At 36.8% G+C, this 12,010-nt stretch overlaps 1 protein-coding gene across 1 annotated transcript in view; it reads right to left on the bottom strand.

The window, feature by feature from the left end:
• The window catches only part of LOC110379525 (collagen alpha-1(XVIII) chain), a 124,718-nt gene that overhangs the window by 15,946 nt on the left and 96,762 nt on the right, over nucleotides 1-12,010 (bottom strand). The window lies entirely within an intron of this gene.

Genomic DNA, 12,010 nt, shown 5'->3' with positions numbered 1-12,010 from the left:
GAACGAATTTTCTTGTTCATAGACGAAGTTACTCCTGTGGATTTATCTAAAGAACCATCGTAATTTGTTACTGGAAATCGCTAGAAGTTGTCAAATCGTCAATTATCTTTTTTATTTCAATTGAATAAACGAAACCAACACATCTTAAAGGTATAAAGTAAAGTCGTGTTAGCTGCACTACTTGTAAGTCAAGAATGACTGAACAGATAAAGCTGAAAATTAGATAGGAAGTAGCTTAGACCCAGGAGCAGGACACAGTTATTGTCACCATCCGGCAACGGGAAGAAGTTATCTCGCGACCAGGTTAAAACTGCGGGAAGCTAGTTAAACTTTAAAAATATTGCATTAAAATAAATCGTCAATTTAGGATGCACTCAAATCAGATTTAACAAACTAAAAGCATTCACTTTTATTCCCTGTCGAGTCATTAACGGTCAATTTATAGCTTGTAAAAGTAATTAAGCATTGGCACGCAACACAGGATCTAGAAAGATCGATTGGTAACAACTAATAATGTTCCACTGACTTTGTACTGAAACATTTTTTCAGAAGGTCGGACGAACCTTTGTGTGGTATGTTAGGGGTTGTACAGACATAGACTGGGAAATACCCATCATTGGTCAGAAAAGAAAAAAGTAGGTTTCAATTATTTTACTAAACCTGAATAAGAAATGAGAGGCATAGCTTCTTATAAATTCGATACAAATTAAGGACAGGGAGACAAATATACCTTTGTAAAACATTTTGGAATATACATAGTCGTAGAATTCCGACCATTCAGAGGTAAGACTAAAAAACTGTTGTTTCTAGAGTACGATTTATGACATTCATAACAATGGAAAAATTTAACAAATTTTTGCGAGCATGAGCTGCCTTGTGTCATTACCTTTTTAACCACCAGATTTCTAACAAAAGATTAGAGTACAATATTAGATTTTCCCTAAACGAATCTCACAAATTACGTGAGAATCCAAACTGCTGTATATTTCCTCTACTTAGCATGGAAACTTAATTAAAATTACAATAAAATTGTGTTATCTCCAAGCCCAGGAACGTAACTCCGGCTGCTTCTAAAACGATAGAGTGTAAATACGAGAGGCAGACGACACAATTTGAGGAAACAGTACTCGTTTACTTAGTGAATAACGTTGCTACATTTTTGACAAACGGTTTTGCTTCAGTTTGTCAATAAAGAGTACGTTGATCAGTCTGTTTATATCTTTTAATGTAGATGTTTCAGTAATGAAATATTATTTACTAGCTGTTGCCCGCAACTTCGTCTGCGTGGGCAATATAGAATAGTCAAAATACTACTTATCCCGTAGGTGCATTCTTTCACGTGACAGTATAATTAGGATTAGCACTTAGCAGTAGCATAGATGTCATAGGTGTCATTGAACATCATTGGCAGTCGTTACGGGTAGTCAGAAGCCAGTAAGTCTGACACCAGTCTAACCAAAGGGTATCGGGTTGCCCGGGTTACTGGGTTGAGGAGGTCAGATAGGCAGTCGCTTCTTGTAAAGCACTGGTACTCAGCTGAATCCGGTTAGACTGGAAGCCGACCCCAACATGATTGGGAAAAGGCTCGGAGGATGATGACTTAGCAGTAGCATAGATTCATTGATCAAGCTTGTGTTGTGGATGTGACCATTTATCTAAACGAAAGAAGTAAATTTTGTGACGTTGTGAATATCTCTGGATCTAGTCAGCCAATTTGGAAAATTATTACGTATGGTGCGTAAGTAATTTTAATGAAAGACAATTGCATGCGGCAGAGATGAGAATGTTAAGAGGTATGTGTGGAGTTACGCGAATGGATAGAGTGAGGAATGAGTATATAAGAGGAAGTTTGAAAGTAGCGCCGGTATCAGAAAAACAGCGTGGAAACCGGCTGTCGTGGTATGGGCATGTGATGCGGAGGGATGAGAGTCATGTTGTGAGGAAGGTGATGAGTATGAACGTGGACGGATATAGTGGAAGAGGAAGACCAAAGAAACGATGGATGGATTGTGTGAAAGTAGATATGGTAAGAAAGAATGTTACTTGTGAGATGACGGCAGATAGAAGAGTATGGAAGAAGAAAACATGCTGCGCCGACCCCAAATAAAATTGGGATAAGGGCAGGAGGATGATGATGATGGTGCGTAAGTAATTTTCACAGGAAACAGCTATAATCTATGTCTATATGCTTTGAGTCTGACAAAGCTTTCATTTGTAAATTTTCTGCAGCTGCTGCGACTAATCAGAAGCCAGAAAGTCTGTCAGTCTTACCATGGATATCGTCTTGTGTAGTTGACTGGATTGAAGATAGGTAGATAGGTAGTCGCTCCAAGCAAAATATTGGTACTCAAACAGATTCGGTGACTGGAAGCCAACACCAACATAGTTGGGGAATAGCTGGATGGATGATAAAATGAGTCATCATCATCAGCAGGCGCATAGGGTAGGATAGTTTCACTTACTCACTATGGTAAGGCTGACCCCACATTAGGCGTGCGCGATCCTCGGGCGTGTGAGTAGCGCGGGCGTCGCGAGCGCGCTGCGTGAACGTCGCGTTTTGCTGCCCTGTGGCATGTGTGAAGAGTGCAAGCGACGTGCTCGCGGCGAGCACGCGGCGCTCAAGTTGCGTATTTACCCCTTCGCCCGCTATCCCCGCCGCTCGCTAAACGCCTTAGCAGTTAAACGTCAGGAGAGCGGCGCGCGCGAGCGCCCTGCAAACGCCGCAGGGCAGCAAAACGCGACGCTCATGCAACGCGCTCGCGACGCACGCGCGGCGCCCGCGCTACTCACACGCCCGAGGATCGCGCACGCCTAATGTGGTGGCCTAAGCCGGGACTCCACCGAAATGTTTGCATTAGTTCACGAATAGGCAAAATGTACGTATCTGTGAGAGTCCACTTCATGTGTTTGTACTTGAAACCTGCAGTTTTGCCAAGATTTTAAAAATGTGCGCTCGCAATTTGTCATTTCTTGGTGGAGCCAGCAAATCAAAAGAAACATAAGTGTTGTATACTGTGCGTCACTACCGCACACCGGGAAAATTTCGCTCTTGCGGAGGACGTATATTTTGTGTCACACGTAAACAGGACGACAGTAAGTATCCACCGAAACACTTTCAAAGATCTGATGAACGAACAAATCAGACCTGACTTGGTCACCTGGGGCCAATCAGAGCTCTATGAAGCGATAATACGCTTTGGCTCCTACTGTTATTGTGGTTTCTGAAAATTTATTCACCTCATTCAACGATGAATGTAATTCTGATGGCGACGTTGGCAGATCAACTCTTTTGACTTCTCGAATAGGATACCATTGGTTTTTGTGCTATGCACACCTGTAATGCACTCTGGATTAGGATAGGATATAGGTGGATAGGATTTGCAACAGAGAACAATTCTGTCTTTAGATTTGTGATTAAATGACATCAAACGTAGTTTTATATAAAAGGTATTTTTTTAGACTTGGCTCGGGTCGTACTGAGACTGTTCGTAATCGTGAACAGTGTACTTGCGATCAGATGTTGAAAGTAAGCATGTCCCTGGTATGCGACGCGTAATTTGTACGTTTTCAGACGCATAAAGCATTTTACGTGTGTATGGTATTAAATAGAGAAAGCTCCCATTTCTTATCTGCATTTGTATCTGTTCTTGTTTTTAAAGCTACAGAATCCTACATTACCTACCTCACGCTTAGCAGCGCTTGCGAGAGATAGATCCTCATTTCTTCTAGGATTAAGTTTACATATTTTGCATCAGAAAAAATAATTAAGGTCTACTTAATACTACTCACTCAAAGTAATTTGTTTTAAGGCCAGCACATTAGTGGAAGATAAGCTAAACTATGTTTATGAAAAAATCCTGATATGAACTCCATCTGTAACTTTAAACGATAATTAATTGTTCCACTAAAGTCATCATTTTGACATAATGTTCAAAAATAATTTAGATGGCACCGTTTTAAATTTGGCTGAGAACTATTAATTTTCTTTTCATCAAGGTAATAATTATAGTTGGATTTTGATGTGGCACGGCAAACTGACAAACACTATTGAAATGTCTATCGAAAAATTACACTACGTGTTAAAATATGGTGAATTACGGAAAATACACAACTCCATCTGTTGAAATAATAATCCTCTGTAAAGAATGTATGGTAATATTGTCATTTACCACCTCGCTCCTTTGACTAATTTGATGTATTTTATTTACCACAGATTTAGCACAGATGGAGCTACTTTAACCTTGGCTAAACAAAATTTTCATATTTTTTTTTCTTCCGAAGTTACTTATAAAGGTGTGATTTTCTGTGTAAAGATTAATAATAGGCCGATCAACTAATATAAGTACAACATTAAAATGTACAGTTTTGACAAATAGATTGTGTGTCGTAATATTTTACATCTTGAATTCACAAAATTTATCATATCTTTTGATAAAGTGAATCGATTTCGATGAAACAAAAACTAAATAATACCCCAAGTTACGTAGAATTTTTGTATATAAGCATTGTCTGCATTTAATTCGTAGATTTTACGTGAATCCCGAACGAACAAACAGACAAACAGACAAAAATTACAAAAATGATGGAAATGGGTTCTGTTAGTTATTCTTTAACATGCTGGCTATTTTTTTTGTCAATTTCTTCAATGTACAAAAATTACTTTTCTACAGATTTATTATATGTATAGATTTTTGTGAAATAAATAACAAGCAATAAAACAACCGACAGTTAAACTTGTAAAGGAAGAAGAACCATTGGCACATCTGACATATTGAAAGTTACAGACAGCCTGCACCCACACACGAAGATGTATGTAAACGCGCCACCCACACATAAGGACGCAATGGCATAAGCGAGAATATCGGCTAAACTGCCACACAGACACCCCAGCTGAAGCTACATGAAATTCTATATGATTTTAGCCCAAAGGATTATCGTGGACATTGGCAAAGCGTCCAGGTGTGAAGCCTGATGCACTGTGACCGCGTCCCAATGTTTCCTTGCGATGTCGCCGTGTCGCTTGTACTCAGTCGTCGCACCCAATTTGCTTATGTAAATACGCAGTTTCCGTTCTGACCTGAATAATTCATTGCCCAACGTGAACGTTTGACTCCCGCCAGTTTTGAAAATCAACAGAAAACGGAACGTCTACACAAATACAAAGGAGTCAAAATTATAAAACTTTCTTTGAAATTAGAATTCGAACGGTCCTGCGGGTACTTCTCATTTGTGCGTTTGTTTATCTTCAATTTGAATTTGGAAATTGTTTTTGACCTGTGCCCGTAGATAAATAACTTTTTAATAAATTGCAAGTTTATTGGCAAACTCAAACTCGTTATTTGTATTCGTAGGCAGTTTCGTATTGGGTTATTTACCTTTTTGTTTTATTTTTAGCCTGCAGTCATTACGATTGTAATCTCTTTACTTTGTTTGAATTTTCCTTAAATTGGATAACATCGTTGTTTCCAAAAGACATCGTATTGAATTATTCAAATGTTCCTAATTTATTTGACATCTACAAATAGAAATAGGCCGTTTACTATTGAAATAAAATTGAACATGCCAGCACGAATTCTAATTTCAAACTTGGAACAACATCACACACTAAACAGCACATAATAAAGTCCATCACAACACCACGCAACTACCAACACTCTAAATTGAAAATCCAAACGAATTTCGCATTTCGCGCGCACGAAAACTTTCGCACTAAACGAGCGTTTAAATTGGCGCCGAAACAGATTCGCAACATCATTCGTTCTGAATATTGGCATCACGTAGAGAAAGCCCTTAGGGGGATCGGAATACGAGCCAAGGGGTTCGAGAAAATAAAATCGGTGCCTCCACTAGCGTCCCCAGACGACTCAATACAGGTACCTTAGTAAATTGGACCTTTAAAAATACGACTTATTGGAGTCATTTTTTGTGTACGTTTGTTTTTGTTGTACAAGTGAAAATGTTTTTTCCTGTTGTAATAAAGTTTTTGATGAAAGAAGAGTATTTGGTGCTGTAACACATTTTCAATAATTTGAGCTGAGAATTTTTAATTTTGGTATCACCGTAAAGTAATAATGGCATTCCTTCCACTATCCTGCTAGATTTTCCAAGCACGTAAAGGTATTTTAGTTAGCATTATTATTGAGGAAAAGTCAGCAAAATGCATCTTATATAGAATGAGACATTATATTATAGGAATCGACAGTCTTTCTCATGGATAAAACAAATAAGCTCAATGTATCCAATAATTTACTTGGCGTCTTCAATATAAAAGATTAAAATCAAGGTATTCAAGGTATAAAATATTTTTTTCTAACCATAACTCATAAAAATGCCACTTCCCTTTGCAAGAGTTAATAAGCCAAAAAAAAATTACACGATCTAATTCCGAGAACCTACCCTTTACATAGTCCTTTGTTTACTTTGAGTAAATTCCTGTTCAAGTCACCATCACCTTGTAATGTATAGAACATTTTGTTAGCAGAGGATATGGATACATTTCCCTTTAACAAAGGAACAATGCCCTATGGTTAGTGCTACGTCCAATGTGGGTCTTGGTTTTGGTCTAAAATATATTTATTATGTATAAAATTTTCAAGGTACGCTGTTTGAATGTTATCGAGGTTCTAGATAGACTGGAATTATTGATTTACTTTAAATATTTTACGGTTCTGTATACACTTTGATAATATAAGTATGCCCCGTTGGGTTATGAGAGTGAAGGAATAGTGAGTGCACCTGTGTCTGCGCAAATGCTTGTGCACTATAATATGTCCTGCGCAGTTGGCTAATCTCCTTACATGAAAACAGCCGCCGTAGCCGATAATCGGCTAGGAGGACTTGTCAAAATACAGTGTCTCCTTAGATACAGAATCGAAAACAACAATTTTTTAAGCGGGTTTGGCATGACTAACATTGATTCGCGTATCAGTCATTTTGCAACAGATACCTAATGTGTCTGAAATGTATATAAATTTATTACTACAACATACAAAATGCACGAGTTAGATGAACCATAATTAACATGAACAATGATTTAGTTCAAATCCGAATCATGTTCAAAATGTTCTACATTATTTAATTTATCGTAATTAACATTATAGTCATCATTGGATTCATTTAAGACCATTGTTTAATTTCTATTGTTAGTATCCATTTCTATTAGCTATACATTGCTCTTTCAAATATTGATACTCTTTTCGTTGCCAAAGTTTACTCATCGAAGATAAAAAGAAAAAAATCCCCCTTTGCAAGGGGATCGACAAATAGCCAAGCAATCACAATTTTGAAGGAACAAATCTCCATTACTCGTGACACCATTTCCACATCGGTGGAGTCGATGGCAAAAGCTTGCATCTAATAAAACTTTAAAGTGGGGAAGTGAACCAACTTAAACTTGGGTATACAATTTCAAAACGTTCTTCCTGGAAGCAATGCGAGTAAGTCGCTTATGTAAATGGTGAACCATAGTTTTGGTGATACACAAAATATTCTACAGGAAATCAGCAGTCTTATTTTGGAGTCATGTATGAAACGACTGTCTCTTTATCCCATTTTTTACTTCTGACGGAATTATCTATAGTTTGTCTCACTAATTGTGGTCTTCAAAATATTAAAGGTCTTATATAGACGTCAGTTTCCTATCTAAAGTTAAACTCAAGCCAGCAGTAAAGCTCGTCGCCTTAACTTTAAAGGAAGAAAACGAACGACATCCATTTCGCACAAATAGCCTTCCCAATGACATAGAAAAAGTAGCAGCTGGAATAAATTTCAAACAAAAATGAAAAACGTTAGAAGTATTTCGGTTGAGTTTCTAAACCTATAAATATAACTAACGAAGTTATGCGGGAGGAGTTCAATAATAAAAGCAATCCGAGCGAATATTTACTGAAATGGACTCAGTTAGACCACCGGTCCACCCAATCATTCGCCATTCTCTTGTTTCAATTGTGCCGTTAAATTGGATTCCACGTCAAAAGACTATCGTTTCAATGATTCAGATTTTGCAACTACAAGCGTTTTATTCCTATTCAATTCCCGGTAGCAGTTCCAAAGAATTTTTAATCATATCATGTCAGAACTGTGTCAGTTTTCTCTATATTGATGCGTTGAACCATTTGTGATATTTAAATGTTTCAATATCTTTTAATCCGTGCAATAAAGGATACAGATATTATTTTAACGGTTAAAATCGTACATATCAACTTTTATTAGTAACAGCGTAGCATGATAGCCGGGACGTACAATTAACGTGTCCTCCGAAACACAGTCATTGATCTGATATACTTAGAAACTTTAGAAAGTACACAGGCAAAAACTTAGAAAAGTTGCATTGGTACTAGCATAGAATTGAACCCACACACTTATGTTGAGAGGTTGGTTTTTTACTCACTAGGCCACCACGGCTTAAGAATAACATAGTAGTAATGATGATTTAAATCACATCAAAAAGAAAGCAAAAGATGCACAAAAATTCAATTCAAACATGATTAATGATATATTCAATATAGCCAAACTTTAAGGGTTTCGGGTCAAAAAAATAACTCACGAAGAAGTACTTAGGGTCGAAAGTAAAATATATCTGTCCACCGAACATTAAGTACGTCATATTGGTTTATCACTGTTTGTACAGGTTTCATAAAGGTCACTTTCTGGACTCGTGCTCGTTCACCGGATTTGAAAGGTTTACAATGGCTTTCGGACAAACTTATGTGACGTGAAGAGTTTTTTGCAAACATTCAATATTTTGGGGCTGTAATCTTAGTTTTGCAGAGGTGTGTAGTGATTTGAGGTTATAATTTCAGATTGTTAGCTTATTTTTCAATAGTTTAATGTTATGTTCTTTTATATTTTAGTCGATTTTGTGTTATTTTTATTAAAAGCTCCAGAGGTGACATCGTGGCGTCGTAATTTTCAACCATTTTGGCATTTAAGTTGGCAGTGATTCTCGTTGAAGTTTGATTGTGTTTATTATTTTCTATTTCACATGTTATTTCAGTTCAAAATCCTACGTGATAACTAATATTCGGAGGCATATATGTACTTTATGAAATTCTGAAAATTCTACTTTCTACATACATCATTGTATTTCATGACTGTATTGGTCTCTATTGTTTAAGTCTTAACAAACTAAGCCTAGCCTTTATGAACAAGCCTCCAAGTACATAAATATATTAGGTCCTCCATTCCCTAAGTTCCTCAGAACTAAACCCAGTTATGTGTTGGCTTGTTACTTAGAGCCGCGATTAATAAACTTTGTGCACACATTTATAAGGCTGGGTACTTGTTAGATAAATAAGTGAGTACCAAGGTTTAAGTAGGACCAAGGATTTCTGTGTGATGTTGGCTGGTTTATTTGGCACCGTTGAATTTTACTTCAATTTTCAAATATTGTGTCTTTGTGTTTTTTTCTTCTTTTTTATTGGGCAATTTTGAAGTGTCTTTCCGTCAGTTGCACAAAGCTCCATTAAAGTTAAAGCTTCATATAATCTATTGATGACTCATTTTATCTTGTTGATAAAGAAAGAGTCAGCAATAGATTAAAAGAAGGATTATAAATCGTAATAGAGACTTTTAGCTGTATAGGAATACTATTCGCCAGTGATTACTTTATAACATCTCTTCATATCCTAACATACGCAAAAAAGCTTAGGTAACAAGCCAATTTCCCAAAAGCTCACAAAAAAGCTTATGATGGATGATGCCTAGAAAATGTAATAAAATATTGAAATTACATCAAACTTCCTCAGATTTTGTTAGTTTAGGATTGATTTTATTGGTAGTTTAAAAATGACGTATATTGTTTAAAGATTGTAAAAGAACCCTCATAAAACGAATGTGATGTATTGTAAACGTTATTAATTTAACATTTTTTTTTGTATCGTACGTATATTTTTAGCAAATTTTTTGCAAAATAAAATGAATCACAAGGTACACACACACACACAGTTTATTCAGACAATTAATTCTTTTAAACGATTATTTATTTTGAAGTAATTCGACTTGGTAATTTCATTTAAACAAAGCTTAATTTTCAATATTTCGTAAATGTCATCAAAGTAAGATCTAACTCATATTTTCACGCTACAATTTATGATAAGCGGCATATGCGAGAGATTACTCATGCAACCGCAGTGCCCAAACTTCGTAACCCAGCCGTTTGGTATGCACAACTTACGACAACTTATATCAGAGGCTCGCTATCATATTTTGTTTGAGATGTTTGCTAAAATAGCTCATGAAAATTTTGTCTTTCTAGTAAATATAATTGACCGATTAGCCACGGTGGCTTTTCTCATATAAGGAGATCAGCCAGCTGCGCAGAACATATAGTGACTCACGCTATTCCTTCACTGCCATAACCTGATGAGGATAGAGATCAGGCACAGGACCCACATTAACGTGCCCTCCGAAGCACAGGTGTATCGATCACCAACTTCCGGGCTCTGGGCTATGTGAAAATTTCTAAAACCCACAAAGCGATTTCAGCCCGACCCGAGAATCAAACTGAGACCTCGTTACCACTAGACCTAGAAAGCAATATTTAACATCATTTTCCTAACGCAGTAAAATTGCGACCGTTCTCTTCGTGGTTCGTTGTGTATTCATTTTTCTAGTTATGCTAGTCTAGAAGGTAAATAAATGGCAATTCAATAAATCAGAAACTGAATAAAATACTTGGAATAAATGGCTTAAGAGATAAAGCGAATCGTTCTTTGTTTTTTCTGCCTTTTAGGTCGTAAGCTACTTTGTTAGAATATTCGTTTCTTTGTCGCTTACAAAACCATCCTTTGAGAATTCTTTCAAAAAACAATTGAAGATCTTATTCGTATGTATAGAATGAGAGCTAAATAGTAGAATGTGCTCTCACTACTTCGAATTAGACTATATGACGCAACGATTGCCATTCAACGTGGCAATGCAGCCAGGCTTTTGGGTACACTGCCGGGTGACAGCGATGAGGATCAATTTTTCGACGCGCTTTATTAGTTTTAAGTTTTCTTTTTTATGTAAATATAGATTTAGTTTATTTTAAAATATAAGGTAAACTATGACTTCACTCTGAATAGGTGTAGTGTGTCTGTTTGTGCCGCACCAAACTTCTTGTCTTCCCGGAACATCGCGCGAGTCGCTGTGGCGAAGGCGACTCAATGCTCGGAATTTAGTTGCAGACCGCCACTGTGTTTGCAAGAACTATTCCGATTAAAACTTTACTTCGGCAAATAGCGCTATATGAAATATTTCCACGGAAGCCAAATGACTGATTCTCAGAACACATTTCTGTGTTTACTTCAATGGGATTATTTTATAGCAAAGCGTTGGGTTTGCAAACTCAGAAAAGGCCATTCCATGGAAATGGTTTTTATGAAAATTCGCGAAGGCTTTGTACAGGGTGTTTTTAACGTGAATTTGTGAATGCATCATCAGTCACTGAGGTCTGTTTGTTCTCTTTGAATGGATTTGATTGTAATCCCAGTTACTTTGAGAATATAAAGACAAATTAAAATATAGGTACTTTGCTGTATTCTCTGAGCAAATTAATTTTTCTCATGTAAAAACGAAAGTGCTAGAGAAGCATATAGGAAAGGCAATATAGAATTTCGATAAAACAGATTTATATGTGCAGTTACTACGGCTAAGAAAACGTCTGACTTTTACACTAACAATGCGGGCTCAGGATTATGTATTATGGCCACAAATGCGTTATACAAGGGAGTTTAGACATAACACCGTCAACAGACCTGTAGACTTTCTAAGTACCTGCATACATATATTCTGAACACCAATAACTAAGTACCTAAAGGTGAAGGAAATCATCTCGAGAAAAGCTGGAGTCTTAAGTCTGAAATCACGCATGGTCAGGTGATTAACACTCATTTCTTGTCTGTATATGAATGGCCGACAAATGATATATAATGTTTGTAAATAGAGAAGTTCCAGAGTTCGATGCCCACTAAAAAGAACAATTTTTAAATGGGCATGAAAAGCATGAAATACATATAAGCTGGCCGTT

This window comes from Helicoverpa armigera, chromosome 11, assembly GCF_030705265.1.
Source record: "Helicoverpa armigera isolate CAAS_96S chromosome 11, ASM3070526v1, whole genome shotgun sequence".
Taxonomy (NCBI): domain Eukaryota; kingdom Metazoa; phylum Arthropoda; class Insecta; order Lepidoptera; family Noctuidae; genus Helicoverpa; species Helicoverpa armigera.
The sequence above is the reverse complement of the archived record's forward strand: the minus strand, read 5'-3'. Positions and strand labels throughout refer to the sequence as shown.